The following is a 19,159-nucleotide window of genomic DNA, read 5'->3' as shown; positions in this document are numbered from 1 at the left end:
GTGTATTGTATACATATGCTTGTATTTTTAATAGATAGTTACAGAGATTGCTCTCAGGGACAGAGCTGAGGATCTAGGGATCTGGAATTAGCAAGAGACTTTTGATATTATAAATGAAAAATTTCCTTCTATAATTTTGGTTTAAAAATATACAGTAGTAGAATATATTTTGAAGACCATCCATGTACTGAGCGCACAGTCTCAACAATTGTAAGATCAGGTCAATTTTTTTTTTTTGAGACAGGGTTTCTCTGTATTGTTTTGGAGGCTGTGCTAGCACTCTGTAGACCAGGCTGGTCTCAAACTCACAGAGATCCGCCTGCCTCTGCCTCCCGAGTGCTGGAATCAAAGGCGTGTGCCACCAACACCTGGCTCAATCATTTTTCTTTACGTCTACAATCCTATTCCTATTCTCCCCTGTTCCATTATTTTGTTCCAGGCATACTTGATGCATTTTCTGCCTCAGATGTAGAATCCAGCATTCCTACTGGGAGATAAAATATTCATACACATAATCTATAACAAAACATAAAGTAAAAGATTTTCATAGATATGTTAATCTATCTCAAGAATATATGAATACTACAAAAGGAATTGAAATTAAGCCTTACCCAGATTACTCATCTGTAATAGCCAATCCATAAAAACTGAGAAGTGGCTATTTTTAGCCTAAATTGATTAACATAAGTGACTCACTGATCCAAAGGAAAGATAAGAACCAATCAGTATAGGAGTTTGAAGGCACAAACTGAGAAAAATGAAGGAGATGAAAAGGGACAATATGTGTGACAGTGCTTGAGGCATGCCAGGCTTAGTGCGTTGTCCTTGGGTAAAACTTTCCCCACATCTGACAGCAGTAAGAAGGCTTCCAAAGGACCCAATAGCCTACCTGGAGCCAAGAGGACAGGTAAGTTTAAAGTTAACAGTAAAAGGCCATCACCAGCAAGAGTCAAAATATAGCCTGTTACATATGTTTGCCCATGACAGAACAGAGTAATGACCTAAGAAACACACACGTGCTTCTTAAACGTATCATTTTTTTTTTACTCTGCGTGTATTTGACTTTAAAATAATGTTCACTGAAATAGAAAGCAATCATTTAGAAACCATGCTGTGATTAGGTGATTTATATCATTTTCATTTCCTTTGTGTTCTTTGAAGCATGCAGCCACGTCAGTGAGGTTTTAGCCCCCTGTATTTACACATGTGTTTTGCAGAGGGCTGAGAAAGGACTAAAGTGACACACGGTTTAAAGGGCAAGGACTTGGAACTCTTCTTTGGATGTTGTCAGTGGAGTTGTTGAGATGCAGTTCAAGCTTTCTTCCTGTCTCCAGGTCCATGAGGGCAACTGCCCTGGATGGGGAGAATCTTTCAATGTTTATGACCACAGTTAAGCTAGCAACAAATTCTCCTAGCACCATAGTAGTACATCAGTCAATCTCTTCCTTTAGTGTTCTTCCAAAACCCAAGAAATAGTGTTGAGGAAAAGCCTCCGAGTTGGCCCACTTTTGCTACAGTGTTGGCCCATTGGAGTTATACTACTCAATGCCTTAAGGAAAAGTTGCTACTAGTTTTCTCTATAAATTGTTTTTTCCACCTCCTTTAAAATCAGTTTTAAACATGAAAAAAAAGCAGAAATTTATGCACAACTTTAAAAAAATCCTTAGTGCACACATAATTATGACTACAATATGAACTTAGCTTAGAAGCTGAAAGCTGTGTTAATTTCCTGGTATATACAAACAGAACTAAAGCTTGGGACAGAACATTTTTTGATGGGAGATGCTATTCTGTATATGTTGCTCATACTGATTAATGAATAAAGCACTGTTGGCCAATAGGAAAGGAGATAGGAGGGACTAAGAGACAAGGAGGAAAGAGGAAGTAGGGAGGAGAGCCAAGATGGAGAGTTGGGAGAAAGCAGTATGCCGGCCGGCTCCCCAGTAAGAGGAATACATAGATCATCAGAAATGGGTTAATAATTAAGGCAGAGCTAGCCCATAGGAAACAAATAACGGGCCAACAGAATTATATCAAATACAGAGTCTCTGTGTATTATTTGGGGCTGGCGCTGCGGTGGGACAAGACTAGGTGGCAGGCAGAAAAACCGTACTCTTTACAAATGGTGCCCATGTGGCTAATAAGAACTTCTACTTAAAATTTAACGAAAGCTTTAAAAAAAGGGTTTTAGAAACAAAAGAACAGAGACAAGCAAGGTTTCTTGGTAGCAGCATTTTTCTTGGTTGAACTCTGCAACTCTGCATTGCGAGAGACAAGCAGATTGCGCGGCTCCTTTAAGAGAGGTTTCCTGACTCAGCATAAGCCGCAAAAAACCTCAAGGCTTTAAAGAAACTCTGCTAACAATTTATTGGTGTGTACGAGAACTTGCAATGGCAGTGACCACATCTCCAAGCCGGCAGCATGCAGACCAAGGCAGTGAGAACAGTTCTCAGTGCTGGCCGTGAAATAGATGCAGCCATCTTTGGTAAATCACAGCAGAAACAACAATGACTTTCATTTTAGCAATGTTGTTGTTTACCAGATAAAAGATAAAGATTTACAGTAAAGACAGATTCATATTAAGAAAAACCTCTAAAGGTTTACAGTGTGTTTTAAAATATACGTAGGCTTGGGAGAGAAAAGAAATAAAATGGTTTTAAAAAGACAGGAACTGGGTGTGGTGGCACATGACTTAATCCCAGCACTCGGGAGACAGAGGCAAGCAGCTCTCTGTGATTTCAAATTAAACCTGGTATGCAGAGTGAATTCCAGGACAGATAAGAATTACACAGAGAAACCCTGTCTCAAAAAATAAAAAGTAAAAGAAACTGAGTAATAATAAAGCCACGTAAAAATGAAAAGCTCAGAGAGAATCTGTGTACTGAATGGCATTATATTGTCTTTATATCATTTGACTGCTGAGGAAACAACTGTTAAAACAAATGCTGCTGAATTAATTTATATATTTTAAATTTAAGTCTAAGGACAAGTTACTGGGGAAAAGGATTTCTATTTTTGTTTCCACAGAAAATAAAAAGCTGTGGATTCCTTTCAGACTAATGTGGTTTGATCAAGGCAGGCCCCCTGAAAGAGTCACTGGTGATCCAACATTCAAAACAGCTTGGAAAAAGCAGCCTTGCAGACTACAGCCAGGATTTCTGCATCTTCTTAGGATCCCCATGACAGCATCCCCTATCAGCAGGAAGTAGTTTGGAAAGAACGACACCCAAATTCCCAAATATTGTTTATAAAATGTTTGTTTTCATTTAAATGGGGTTAGTTATAAATGGTTAATGATTATAACCAATATCTTTTTAAAAGTAAAAAGGGGATTATGGTATAGATATGAATACTTTGTTTTGGAATGGATTTTCATTTATTGATACAATTTAAGGTCAATTTTATGATCAAGTATATTTCTCCTTTTGTTTAGATGTTGTGTTTATATAACTTAGAAATGTAATGTATAATTTAGTACAGATTTTAGATAGCTACCCATAATAGTCAAAACTTATAGTTAAGTTAGGTTTTCTAGATATATAGAGATGTATTTGAGATAGATAGGCATTCTTCAAACCTTTCAAAGACCTACAGAATATGGCATTTAAAATGTTTTAGGGTTTTTCTTGACAATGAGACATAATTGCTCCTGGCAACACCACCTGCGTCAGAAAGGAAGATGGACCTTGAAGAAACGCGTTATAGAGTTTGCATTCAATATGGCAAGACTAGCCATGTGGACAAGATTCTGTTCTTGTCTGGACTGTTTGACTTTGTGCTATGTAAACTGGACATGCAGGACCCATAGAAAAGTGATTGCTGATTCAAGATGGAGTTCCTGCTTCATGGAAGAGTCTGCCAGTCTGCAGGACACAGAGAAAAGTGATTGACACACTGCCAATACAAGAAGACAGTTTAAAGTTTCCTGTTTTGCTGAAGAGTCTGCTAGACACACTATGGCCTATGGGCTGAAGATGGAAGATTACAAAAGAACTTTGGGTGACCAGGCAGTGTGTTGTCTCTGTCATTTCTAGAGTTTTTATATTATCCTTCTGTGGTCTTTGATGGAGTTGAAGACAGATAGTTATGGTTATAGTTTTCCTTAGTTAGGATTAAAGATAAGTTACATATAGGACTTTAGACTCACAAATATAGGATAGATGATAGAATAGTTTTTTAATCTTGCTAAATGTTAATGGACTAAATATTGTTAACTGTGATTCTTATTTGATAACTGTTATGTTATATATTTTGCTATGTTAAGGTTAAACCCTTCTTTTTTATTTAGACAGAAAAGAGGAAATGATGGGAGATGTTATTCTGTATATGTTTCTCATACTGGTTAATGAATAAAGCACTGTTGACCAATAGGAAAGGAGATAGGAGGGACTAAGAGACAAGGAGAAAAGAAGAAGTAGGGAGGAGAGCCAAGATGGAGAGTCGGGAGAAGCAGTATGCCGGCCGGCTCCCCAGTAAGAGAAATACATAGATCATCAGAAATGGGTTAATAATTAAGGCAGAGCTAGCCGATAGGAAACAAATAACGGGCCAACAGAATTATATCAAATACAGAGTCTCTGTGTATTATTTGGGGCTGGCGCGGCAGCGGGACAAGACTAGGTGGCAGGCAGAAAAACCATACTCTTTACACATTTTTCCAGTCTATAATAGTAGATTAAAACTTTCTGTCTCGTATCCTAAAGTAAAATGAGTGGTCTCTTGGCAGTGAGGTTTGTTTTATTTGACACATGAAGAATACATATTTTACCTATGAGCAATCAATCATGTTGAGACCTAGTTTGTGTTATATAATCTTGACTTTATTTGTGGTTGTGGGGAGTTTTAAAGACAGATTTCTGTATCAGAAGCTGAGACAGAAGGATTGCTGCAAGTTTGAGGCCAGCCTACGTTTATGAGTTCCAAGTCAGACTGGTCTATAAAGAAAGATCTTGTCTCAAAATAGGTAATTCAAAGCACAAAGTTCACTCATTTAAAGTATACAATTTAATAAGGCTTAGTATACTTAGAGAGCTTTGTATGTGTGTCCTTTTACTGTTGTTATATATTGAAAAAAAAACACTATGCTGTAAAGTATTCATGATTAAGCCCTATCATAATTATATCCTTTATTTATATACCTTATAAGGTGGTGATGAAGAACATAAACCAGCCAGTTTGGATTAATGCCAGCTGTGCTGTGGGCCTATTAACCCCTTTGGACTTTGGTTTTATTATCTATCAAATAGGAATTATCAAGGTATCTAAACAGTAATTATCAAGGAATCTTCTCATTGAGATTAAATGGGTTAGAACAGAGGCTCTCAACTTTCCTAATGCTATCACTCTTTCATACAGTCCCCCAGGTTGTGGGGACCCCAACCATAAAGTTATTTTTGTTACTACTTCATAAGTATAATTTTGCTGCTGTTATGAATTGTAATGTAAATACCTGATATGCAACCTCCTGTGAAAGTGTAGTTCAACTATTAAAGGTGTTGCACCCTTCAAGTTGAGAACCACTGGCTTAAACCATATAAGGAGTTTAGAAACAGCATTTGCTACATGGTAAGTGCTATATGAATGTGTTGTGTGGTACTGTTACTAGGGAGACATGAAAAAAATGTCTACTTACTTCAGATAGGGAACCAATTACAAACCAAAGTACAGATAATACCCAAGTCCAATTTGGTGAATCAACAAGGTTTATTGACATTTCTTACAGAAATATGGGTAAAGGGTTAACTATAGTAGCAGAAATAACTCAAAGATAGCCATGTCACCAAAAGCTCAGCCATTCACACTACACAACATGTGGGTAGCTCAACAGGTTAAAGAGTGGGTTTTTTTCCAGGTAGCTAGTTTAGTTTGAACCTCTTCTAGGCAGCTCAAATGGTTTCTTCCAGGCAGCTTTGCTCATCTGTGAGTGTCTTTTGGTGATCCTTATAGCCTATATGTGTTTGGGAAGGGAGGACCTAGTATATTTGGTCAGTTTCAGGAACTTCCTGAAGTCTTTGAGTTGTTACTTCCTATTTTAACAGGCTTTCCTATTGGACAGAATGTTTTTATCAAACATCCTGTTGTTTCACGGAAACTGCTACACAATAGAATGCTTGAAATTACTAGTATGTTCTCCCTTTAAACCTGATTACCTAAAATCAGATTAGCTACAGCCATGGTCCACATTTTTCATTATTTAGCTAATAATATACTGAATACCCATGAGCCCATCACTCTGTCAAGCACTCAAAAAAAAAAAAAAACCCAGAAAAGTATCAATAATTGTATCTACCTTTATGCTCCTTCTCAGATTGTGTATGTGTATACTTATATATAATATGTGTATATGTGTGTATACAATGAATATAATTGACAGTATTTACTTTTAAGGAATTTTAAATGATTATGCATATATTTGTTTTGTGTATATGCTTGCAACATGTCCCTTAAAAACAAGTTCCCTTAGTTTTGCTTATAGCTGATTTTTTTTCCTTGAGACAGGATCTCATACAACTTAGGCTGGCCTCAAACTTGCTGTGTAGACAATGACAACCCTGAAATTCTGATCACCCTGATTCTACCTCCCTAGTGCTGGGATTACAAGCTTGCACCAATAAGCTTAGTTTATGCACTGTTGGAAATTCATGCATTCCAGGCAAGCACTCTACCACATGAGTTATTCCCAGCACTTGTCTTTGACTTCTTATACACAAAGTAGCCTCTTCCTCCTCCTCCTCCTCCTCCTTATCTCTCTCTGTGTGTGTGTGTGTGTGTGTGTGTGTGTGCGTGTGCGCGCGCACGCACACGCGCGTGCATGCACATGCAGAGTCATAGGACATTTTATGGCTCTCTTCTTCCATCCTGTGCTTTCCTGGTATCAAACTCAGGTCATCAGGCTTAGACTACTCCCTAGGCCATATAAATGACCATTCAAGAAAACTATTTCAGCATCTTACTATGACTTTTCCATATTACCATGCATAGCTATAGATTATATACACTGCTGTAAAATATTCCATTATGCTGGAAAAAAAACAATGCCATATATATAGCTATCCTTCTTTTGTTAGACAAAGGGATGATTTCCAGGGTTTTGTTTTATTTTCTATTATGAGCAGTGAAGCCATGAAGATAATCGTATTCTCTAGAGTGGACTGGCAAGATGAAAGGTGGGGGATGCTCAGTGGAATTACTGTGTTAAAGAGTATATTGAGCTAAGTGTGATAGCACATGACTAATCCCAGCACTCAAGAAGGAGAAGTGGGTAGATCTATATGAGTTCAAGTCTAGCCTGGTCTACATAGTGAGTTCTACACTAGTCAGGGCCACATAATGAAACGTTGGGGCCAGGGGAGACAGAGTCAAACAGAATATTAAATGTCCAGTTTCACCACACAATGTCAAATTGCTTTTGTTTTGATTTGTTTTGTTTTTTTGAGACAGGGTTTCTCTGTATTGCTTTGGAGCTTGTCCTGTAACTTGCTCTGTAGACCAGCCTCATGATGTCCTCCATCTACCTTGCTGACCTCCTTCCTGTCCCATGTAGTGTAAGGAGTAGTTTTTCCGCCTGCCGCTGGTCTTGTCCCGCCGCCGCACTAGCCCCAAATAACACACGAGACTCTGTATTTGATATAATGCTGTTGGCCAGTTACTTGTTTCTTATTGGCTAGTTCTGTCTTGAGTATTAGCCCATTTCTGTTAATTTAAGTATTTCCACATGGTTTTATCTTACCGGGGAGTGGGCTGACATTGTGCTCTCCCCAGTCTCTCCATCTTGACTCCTCCTTCCTTCTTCCACTTTCCTCCTCCTCTCCTAGTCCCTCCTCTCTTGCTTTCCTATTGGCCAACAGTGTTTTATTCATTAACCAGTATGAGAAACATATTTACAGAATGACATCTCCCATCAATGTAGTGTTCTTATTTCAGGCCATGTGTTCTTCACCCTCATTGTAAGGTAGACTCCTACTCATATACTTCAGGGATCAGCTCCCCAGAGAAGCCTCTGTGCCCAGACCAAAGCCTGCTAATGGAGGCTCTTATTTGGCTATGTGTCTCTCCTTCACTGCAACTGTCACAATATGTTTGCTGTGATTATTTGCCTTGCCATTTAGTGCATTTAATTCCTGTCTCTCTCCCGCAAGACTTCATGAGAATAGGCCTACACATCCAGTTAGTTGCCATTGTACCCCCAGGACACTACCAGGCACATCATTGGTACATGAACACTTTTGTTGCCAATCCAATGACAATATTTCCCAATAGCTTACAAGATAAACCCAAGAAAAAGTTAAATTTAGAAAACATTTTAGATCATTTTCATCCAAATCTCTACCCAATCCTCATGTAGTTTTGCATATAAGACCCAGAAAATTCTGCGGTAAGGAAACTGAACTCATTTGGCTGCAGGGTGTAAACCAGGGTTCCCTAGGGTGTGTGCTGGACAACAGTTCTATTATCCTCAGGAGATGACCTGGATGTCTATATTCATGTTCTATCTGGAAGCAGCAAGTTGTGGCAAGAGTTCTAAATGACTCCTAAAGGGAAGTTCTCAATTCAGCTGCCCTGGGAATCCAGACAGCTAAGCGTCTTAAAAGCAAACTTTTTAAATTGATCCTGGAGCATTGACTGAAGAATAGGCAGCATACATGCCACTCACTAAATACTTGCTCAGTAAATGAATAGAAGGAGAAAGTAGCAATGATGGTAACCCCTTAGCTAATGGTCTCCGTTTTTTTCATAAGAAGAAAACCGTGCAGTTAAACCTGTTATTAAGGTGTGAATGAGATATGCTTAAGCCCTTTAAACTTTAGTAGTTGGTGTGTAGGCATTTTAACTAGGTAGAAAAGACTGTGACATAACACAAATACAGGGTTCAAAATCATTTACCCAGTAACTAGACTTTATTACATTTTTGAAAGTGTGTGTGTGTATGTGTGTGTGGTAGGTGAGGGAATAACTTGCAGGATCAGTTCTCTTCTACCATATGGGTCTGAGATTAAACTCGGGTTTTCAGGCATGGCAGCAAGCACATCTACCAACTAAGCCATCATTCCTTCTTCCCACAGCTCACCCAGTAACTAGATTTGAAGAGTTACTGGACTGGAGAGATCACTCAGTGGCTAAGAGTACTTGATGCTTTTGCAGAGGACCCAGATTTGGTTCCTAACATCCACGTGTCAGCTTACAACTGTTAGCAACTCCATTTGCAGGGGATTCCATGTCCTCTTCTGACCTCTGTGGGCACTAAGTAAACACATGATGCACATATTACCTGTAGGTACATAAAATGAAACACACATAAAATAAATAAATCTAAAAACAAGACCTTTAAGAGTTGCCATGAACACTTCAAGAGTAAGTAAATGCTCTTGGTTTTGTAATAAACATTTGCAAAGGCTATTTATCTTAGATTTTGACATTAACTTCTTTTTTTAAAAGATTTATTTATTTTATCAGACAAGGGTGACAGTCCCTTGTAACTGGAGCTACAGATGGTCATGAGCCACCATGTACATGCTAGGAAATCAATCCAGGTCCTCTGCAAGAGCAACAAGTACTCTTAATGGCTAAGCTATCCCTCCAGGCCCCATTAACTTCCTTTGTAGCAAATCCAGTATTTTCCTTTCCCCCTTCTTTGATCTTTGGTATCTTTTCCACAGTGTTCAACAACCCCTCTTTCTTCCTTCTCTCTTTGCCCTTGTTTCTTGACCTGCACTTTCAATTTTATTTCATTTCAACCAATATTTATTGGCCACCTCTGATGTTCCAGACACCAGGCTATCATCATTCGTTTATTAACTCATTCATCAACATTAATTGAGTTCCTCCTGGCTTTGGGCAGTGTGCCAGAGATCGGGATAGAGAAATGAACAGGCTGTGGTCTATGGCATGAGAAGCTGCTCCTTCTGCTGAGTGAGACTGCTAACTGTATCATGAAGTGAGGAGAGGGTGGGACTCAGTGCCTGGAGCCTTCTGACAAGGAAGCAATTACTTTCCATAGGGAACACAGTTCTAAGCATTATGCCAGGTGCAGTGTATTAGGAGTGGAAGGCAGTGGTTATGAAGATAATGTTTATCAGACAATTCATTATTCTGTTGTTACCACTTGTAAGTTCTGTGCAAATTCATATTTGAAGCTATATTACAAGCAATATTAATTTATAAAACCAATGTAATACATATTTATAAGTTAATGATAATAAAATTATTATTTTCATAATACAAGATATAGAAACAAACTCAAATAGGAAAGCTGATAAATCAATATATACACCACAGAGTATTCTGCAAAGCCAATGTCCTCTTTAGGCTGGTGGTGAGAGTTTTATATTTAACAAAACTGAGAATTAATTGCTGGGTTGTAAAGGAATGGATTTTTTAGGCTAAAGTTTGCCACCCAAGCTACAATCAAAATCACTTGGAGCCTTGTTTTTTAAAAAAAGAAATTCCAGGGCCCCAGCCTCTATAGTCACCAGGCTCAGAGAAATTAGAACCAATAAGAAAACAGCCCTCATCAGTTGCAACACTTAGGAGAGTGGCCCCTACACCAGACCTGGGCAACACAGTAGAGCAAGCCCTGGAGTTATAGATGTGGGAAAGCAAACCCTGAGGACTTGAAAGCAGAACTGGCCCAGCCCCTTGCTCATTGCTGCAAGGGTTGAATTAGCCAGAGTAATGCAGGAGAGCTCACCCTGGTGGTGACGAAAAGAGAGAGCTGTCAGGATGATCAACCCTGTAACTACCCAGGCCCAGAAACCAGTTATATGTTGGCCCACCCCGACATCCACCTACATATGATCTGCTGGAGCACATGAAGGGACCAGTCCTGCAGACACAAAGCTGTAGGATCTCCACGACACAGAGCAACAGCAGGCTATCCAAGAAGAGTCCCAGTGAAGGCCAAGTATTGATAGTGTTGGCAGAAACCAGAGGCCTCTAACCAGACCAGTGACTCTTAGCAATAAACACTTGCAAGTAAAGATGTATAGGTAAAAAAGTTTTACTGTGTGGCTCTCTGTGTCATGCTACAGCTTCCATGATGAGATTATGTTTCCTTGTCTTTTTTTTCTTGTTTTGGTTTTTTGAGACAGGGTTTCTCTATGGCTTTGGAGCCTGTCCTGGAACTAGCTCTTGTAGAACAGACTGGTGTAGAACTCACAGAGATTCCCCTGCCTCTGCCTCCTGAGTGCTGGAACTAAAGGTGTGTGCCATCAACGCCAAGCTTGTCTTCTTTTCTTATTTTTTCTCTTAAATTTTATTTTATTTTGTGGGGAGGTTGCAAGGGCAAAGGGCAGATATGAAGGGTCGGGGAAATGAATAGGATGGAGATGCATGATGTGAAAGACACAAAGAGTAAATAAAAAGAAAGTTCAAAAAATAAAATTCTGAATAGTGAATGAGATTTACTGTGGGATCCAGAGCAGTCTCAAAAAGCAACAAGCTATGAGATAACCAAGAGAAGTGCAGCTGTGTCTTGGTGGTTGTCTCCTGATGGTCAGAATGCCACATTGTACTTAAGTGTCCTTGAGACTCGTGATAAACTTTTCCCACCACATCAAAAACTAAGGCACAAGAACATTTTTGCACACACATGCACTAACAAAGGGCCTGGATCCTCAAAAACTTCAGCTTCAGTACTTCTTTCCATCACCTTCCTTTTGTAGGGTTCTCTAGAGGATCATAGCAAAATATACTCTACAAGGGAGACCCTGTCCATCATGATTTAGGAGGGGGAAAGGGTCACCTTGCTCTGTGAATATGCCACCCACCTCATAAATATTCATAAAAATGCTGACAACTACAACAGAAGCCTACTACTCTCTTTGGAATATTTGCTTTATTTTACTTTATTAAATAAACTTCTCAACTTAAAAAAGAAACACCATGTATATGATTTACTATGACATGCATATGCATACACATAATTTATATGACATGTGTCATTTATTATATACCGTACTTGTGTATTATTTATTATAAGGAATTTGTTCAGGAAAATTTGATGAAACATGCTTCTAATCTCATTTACATAGAAGGGTGAGGCAGGAGGGTCATGAGTTAGAGTTCAGCCTGGGCTACATAGCCAAATGCCATCTCAAAAATAAAAGAAAAACAAAACCAAAAACCAAACAAACTAAAAACCTGATGGCATAGTTACAATAATTGAGATGTCCTAAGATCTACAGTCAGCAAGCTTGAGGCACAAGAAGCCAAGGATGTCAGATTTGAGACCCAACAAAGATTAGTGTTTTGGCTTGAGTCTGAAGGCAGGGAAGAGCTTATGTGTATCTAAAGTACTTAGGCAGAAGCACCCTCTTAGCCTTTTTATTCTACTCAGATCTGTTGTCGATTTGACCCCTCCCCATCCATACATATACTGGGCTGCCTTACTCAGTAATTAATTCAAATATTAATGTCACTTTTAAAAAATTGAATTAATATTTGAACTTTTTTCAAAGAAAAATTCAAATGTTAATGTTATCTTTTTAAAAAGTAGATCCCAAATAATATTTGACTAATGACTAGATAGCCTGTGGCCCAGTAAAATTAAGCATCCATGGTATAACACATACTGAAATTTGAGGCCCTCTGCAGGCCACTTGTAACCATAGATTTTCAAGAAGGGAATGATGCGATCACATTAGCTGAGAACTAAATAGGAGGTAGGAGGCAATGGGGTAGGGTAAATGAGGGGAGGTTAGAGCAAGATGGGAGGATGGGAGGTCACTGTACAGGCACAGTGATGAAATCCTACTCTTTTCCTGCTGATGGCTCTGTTCCCCTTGCCAGTGCTACATAACTAGCTACCCTATCTGAGGATCAGGAGTTTGAGAAGGACACTACTAGGACATCCACTTCAGTTCTTCCATGCCATTGAGGACAGATGTTACCTGGGGCTTTCCTTATCTCCTCTGGGCAGAATATCCAAGATGGTTCTCTCATAGTTGTCAGTACCAGCTGTTGTCTCATGTACAGAATTTCTTCAGCACAGTCATTTGAAGATACTTCTGGATTCATTCCAAGGGCACTAGAAGTTGCCCAGCTTTTCTGGCCTAGGCTCAGAAATCACACAATGTCTCTTGTATGAAGTCTCTTGGAGGAAGCAGTCATAGTCCTCTCAGATCCAGTAGGGTAGAAATGAGGCTCCACTTCTTGATGGACAACATCCAATTCATACTATAGAGGAGAATGTGAGGTAGTAGTCACTGTGCATTATAAGACATTAGTGATTAACTCTGAGATACCAAAATGCTTTGGTGCTGCACTAAGGGAAAAAATAAAAACCCTTCTCCTTGGAATTGTTTAGCCAAGAGTGAGTCCAGATTTGAATTCTCTACTTCACAGTCTCTGTATCTTCCATCCTCTGTCTGTTGTATAAGTCTGAATCTGTGCCTGCCTGAAGTCTTTCCCTGCCCCTGTGTGTCTGTCTGTGTGCACCTAACAAAGGATTTTTTGAACATCATAGAAAGCATCATGTATGATAGGAATGGAGTACTTTACACAAATCTTTAGCAGAGTTTTTTTTTTTTTTTTACACAGGATTGTCACTCTCCAAAGATCCTAACTAATGAGATAACAAACATCATTATCAACCTATACCCATAAATGGTTTCTTTCAACCTTTATGGTAGATTTAAGAATGATTTCTACCTTTATGGTAGAGTTAGAAAGTTGCCTTCAACTTCCCATTTGCTGCTTTTAGCAAATGATACACATACATTATCTGGGTTAGGGGTACAAAAGAGTACATAACTTAAGATCACAGCTATGCATTAGCTCAGGTTGTAAAAGCTGTCTACATAGGGAATCCAGAGCAAGTAAGGTTTGTTATATATATAAGATTATATTTTTTCTCTTAAAGGTAGGTTCAACAGTTTGAGGCTAGCAGTCTTAAATGTTACTGTGACCTCAAGATGTATTATTAAATCTTGCTATGTGGTCCAGCAAAATTTCTAGTCTGTTGGAATGTAAGAGATATTTTCAGAATATTGCATCACCACAGACATTTTTGGCCCATCTTTGGGAAACACAATCTAGCATAGCTCCCCATTGACCTCTTCCCATCTGACCTATCTCCTTTTAAGTTTTTTATATACAACTGCCTACAAGATGTCTCCCCTTGAATGTCTTCTCAACTCAAATTTAATTCTAAAACACAAATTATCATAACAACACTTGTTCCCAGTACTCTTCTTATTTGGAAATGTAATAACTTAACAAAATAGACAAAAACCTTTTGCCATTGAGTTTCCATTTCTAAAAGTAATATGTGAAACTTACAGTTTTTATTCTTATATGGGCTGGTAGCCTCACTTCATCGGTTGCCATCACCCTGGTACAACTCTTTTTTGCCTTTTAGCCTCTCCAGTGATAATCTTGCATCCTCTTTCCCCTTACCCCAAACTCATTTTACATACCTCTATCTATTCAGTCGTCCCCAAATCCCGCACCTAACTTTCCTACATCTGGACCATTCCTAATGGAAGTCCATTCCTCTATCTTTCCACTATTGGGTCTCCTGGAGACTGAGCTCTGAAACAGAGTTTAGTATACACCATGTTTCTTAAGAAGTGTCTTTGAGATGGACACCTGTAGAAGAAAAGGAAAAGAACTAGGATCAAGAAGAAAAGATAAAGTTGCAATATAAACCTAATTACAAACTCTGCCTGTCTGTTGGGGGCTCTCAGAGTAGAACACCCACCCCTTCAGAGTTGTCCCAGGATGAGAAGACTGAGATGGCTGAGTCTTTGTGCTTTTTTCAACCTTGAGCTTGTCCACTGTGGAAAAGACATGACCTTGTTTGGTGCTGTAGCTCTATGCAGTTGAAGAAGTCATACATGGAGGATGATGGCTAACTGTCCACTCTCAGAAGCCAGAGCCACAAGCCCTCCCTTCAGCCAATCTTCCATTCAGACTCTGCTTTGACTTCCTCTCTGATTTTATCACTATGATTATTACTAGTGGTAGTAGTTGTTGGGTGTGTATTGTATCCATGAATGATGTGTGAGCACAAGTCCCATATCACATGTGTGGAGGTGAGAAGACAACTTTTAATCAGTTCTTTCCTTCCACAATTGGTTCCAGAGATCAAATCGAGTGGCCTTGTGTAAAAACATTTTGCCTGCTGGATCATCTCACCAGACTAACTGGCCTAACTCTGATTTTTTAATGGATATTATCTTGTTTTCCTCCCATCTCCAGCTAGATTATGAGCTATTTCTTCATGATGGTCATTCTAGGACGATGGGCACACATATTAATAATAGTGAGGGCTTAGGAGATGTGCAGGACCAAGATAGGAGTGGAGCTTGGAAGTGATGCCCATCATATTTGAACTGTGCCTGACGTCTGACTCTGTCTTTCCTTACACAGCACTCAGCCAGGATCCTTTGTGGTCTAATAGGTTGCTGTGTATGTTTAACTAATTAGTGGTGATAAAGTGTTGCCCAAATGCCAAATATAATCATAGTGAATAAGTATTTTTTCCCAGAAGGGAACCATTCCAGCTATTTTAGAGAGAATGAATGATAAAAGATAGTATGTTCTCTTGGGCCTGTACAAGCAGAACCTCTTTTCCTGTTTTCTTAGGGTCAGGCCCTGAATGCAGGCCTTATACATAGGGCACTCCAGGCTGTACCTGCCAAAGGTGTATCTTTTTCTTTATAGATCCTTCATTGTTTGGGAGAGAGGTGAGGGATTCTTAAGCACACTGCTTGAACTGCCACAGACTGACATTCATGGGGACCTGTCCTCCTTTGGGTCCCAAGGAGTATCTCTTGCCTCTCCACAGTGCCTGAAATTTAATAATAGCCTCCATCATCATAATAACACATTAGAAATAAAATACTCTGGAGCTCCCTAAATGGAAAATTTTACGTGGTTTTTATATTTAGAGTTCTGTTTCTCCCTCTGGGCAAATTTTATAAATAACCATTGGGAATGCTGAACAGAATTCAATTTCCATATTGATTCCATTTCTCTTTCCATGTAAGAAACACCAAGAAAATTTTTATCTGTGACCTTTCTCCCTGAAGGCTTATAGAATTAGATAATGTAAATATACAGGAAAGGAAACAAGCAGGAAAGAAAGTTGTGGGGATCATGTAAACAGTGGTTTGTTTACAAAAATTGAACACACACACACACACACACACACACACACACACACACATTTCAACCTAGGGCCTCACATGTACCAGTCAAGTATTCCACTACTGAGCTACACAGCCACCCTCCCCTCCTTCATGTTATATCTGGAGTTAAACCCAGATTCATCTCAATAACATATTGATCATAGTAAAAGGTGTAAGCTGTGCTATTCAACATCAACTGAATACTTACTATGTGTCCAGCACAATTTTAAGTTTGTATGTGTTATCTCAATTACATCTTACTTTAGCCCTGGAAGTAGCTTTTGTTGTTAACCCATTTTATAGCGTAGACACTGAGGCACAGGGATTAAGTAATTTAGGAAGCCAGGCTTCCTAATGGCTCTTTGCTATAAGCTAAAGCACACCATAGCATGTAGGACATCTTACTTCCATAAAGGAGAACCAGGAATCATAAGGTCCTCAATGAGGATGCCCTTTGTGTCACTTATCTGGAAACTGGGAGAGAAGTTTTACCCTCATTAGCAAGTACTCAGAAATTTCTTGGCAAAACTTTGATTTCTTTTTTTAAAGATCTAGTAATGAAGATTGAACTGAGAGCCTTGTGTATGCTAGCCATATGCTACTACTGAGTCCTAGCCCCTTTCTGGAACTTTTCTGTGCCTACCACCTCTGAGCTTTGTCCAGGATTCAGAAGTAAGTCCTAATTCCCTGAGTGAAATTTGAGTTCATGTTCATTGTACTAATTCAGAGATGACTTTTGTGTTCTCTCAGGAAAGGGAGATGTACTCTTCCAGTGCATGCCCTACTCCCCACTACTCCAGGGAAATTCTAGTTCCCACCATGTGCTCTTAGAGCATTCTGAAGGTTTCCTTCATAGCTCTTGCTGCATTTGTCCAGTATCTCTCAGCTTCAACAAGTTGTAAAGCTTCATTGGGATAACATCTGAGTCTGTGTCATCCCAGGACCCCACAAAATGTATAGCACAGAACAAGTCCCCAATAGCTGCTGGAGAAGTAAAGTATACCATAAATTGCACCCTTTGGTCATGCTGATAAAATATTGCCACAAGCTATAAAATAAATCTGCTTTTCTGAGACTTTATACATCCAGTTAAATTTTCAAATGAAGATTTTTAAATGTACAATTTTAATAATTTTTGGGCTAAGAGTAATGACTAAGTTTCTATCATGGTTAAGAATACAAGGTATGGAGTTGGGTTGGTTCTTACTCTCCAATTTATAACACTTGCTGCATGGTGGTGAAATGTTGGAACCTTGTGTGTTCATTTCCCCATTGTCAAAGCAATGGTAAAATATCAAATGAGTCATCCAGAGTCTTCAAAACTAGATCTGGTCTGCAGGATCTCCCCACATTTCTTGGCTATTCCTAACAGGGTGCTATCAGCTTGGGATCAGTCAGGTCTGCTACAGACTTTTGTTGTCCCCGAGAACAGGATAGGAGAGGAAATGAAGGTCAGGTATGATGACTTCTAGGTCTTATATCTCTGCTGTACACTTTCCTCAAGAGGCCACAGAGAGGCTTCCCATTTCCCACCCCCAAATGTCATTCATTCAGTGCAATGCAACCTCTTGGGAAGCAGAGAACTCCTGGTCTTTTGATGCCTCTGGTGAAATGCCTGCTTGATTGGCTTCCTGGATGCATTATATGCTCCAGAAAAATCCTTTTGATTCCAAGAAACTGATTTTACACAAACGCCAAGTCCCACAGCAAGTCATTGATGTCCTGTATCAGTTAGTTCCGCTCTTCCCAACTTCACCTTAATCCCCATCTTCATCTGGATATTGTGGCTCCATAGGATGGCCACCATCGTATCTAACTGTCCAGTTTGTCACTGTTATTTCAAAAGGCCAAAGATCACATAATATTTACCTCCCTGGGAATAGCAATGTTAACTTGAGTCACACTAAAAAGCCAGACCCTGTAGTGCATGTCTGTGATCCTTAGGGTGTGAGGACAGGAGGATCAGGATTCATGTCCAATCTGAGATGAAAACAAACAAACAAAACAACATCATCAACAACAACAAAAACCGCAAACTCTGTCTCATTCAACAACACCACAAAAGAATGAAATGAAGTTGGTACCTTAATTTTACAGACAAAACTGAGGGAGAAGAGAGGTTGAGGAGTGTGTCTAGGGTTACTCAGTAGAGCCAGGATTTAAACTAGCCTCTGGACTACCCCTTGACAATCACTCTAGACTGCTTTTGAAGGACATTCTCCCACTCCTATTCCTCGAGGAAAGTCTCTTTTAGCTCCCTCACAGTACCAAATGAAAGGCTAATGGAGACATCCACAAAGATGTGTGCACACACTCCACTCAGGCAAGTGTGGTACGGCTAGAGTCAGCTCTGCAATTGAGAGGCACAGGGTTTTATGCTTGAATGAATTTCTTTGTGTGTGTATTCTTGTGCATGTGTGTTATGTAATATACATATCCATGTAGGTATGGGCATTTGTGTGTAGATATGGAAGCCAGAGGTCAATATTAGTTTTCCAGCTTAATTTTGGGGACAGGATGTCTGTCCTAGTTAGTTTTGATTATTAATTAAATACAGTCCAGGGTTGCCTGAGGAGGACAGTTGTGACTGAGGAATTCCCTAGATCAGCCCGGCATGCCTAAGACTGTCTTGATTATGATTTGATGTATGAGGGCCCAGTCCAGTGTGGACAGTACCATTTTCTGGGAAGATAGTCTTAGGCTGTGTAAGAAGCCTACACATGAGCCTATGAGCTAGCAAACTAGCAAACATCATCCTCCAGTGGTTTCTGGCATACTTCCTTGGCTGTGAGTGAGTTCTCCAGTTAGACATAATGCTACAAAAAATAGTATGCAGTCCTGCTTTCAGGTTCCTGTCTTGACTTCCCTCAATGGTGAATTATTAGCTAGGTAGTGTTGTGTGAGTTCATTTAGGTGTAAGCCAAACAAACCCTTCTCTCCGTAAGTTTTTTATGTTCAGAGTGATTATCATAGCAATAGATAGGAAACAGAATCTGGAGCTCCTTGATTCCCCTGGACTGGCTGGCTAA

The sequence above is a fragment of the Phodopus roborovskii genome, unplaced genomic scaffold, assembly GCF_943737965.1.
Source record: "Phodopus roborovskii unplaced genomic scaffold, PHOROB, whole genome shotgun sequence".
In the NCBI taxonomy this organism is placed as follows: domain Eukaryota; kingdom Metazoa; phylum Chordata; class Mammalia; order Rodentia; family Cricetidae; genus Phodopus; species Phodopus roborovskii.
The sequence above is the reverse complement of the archived record's forward strand: the minus strand, read 5'-3'. Positions refer to the sequence as shown.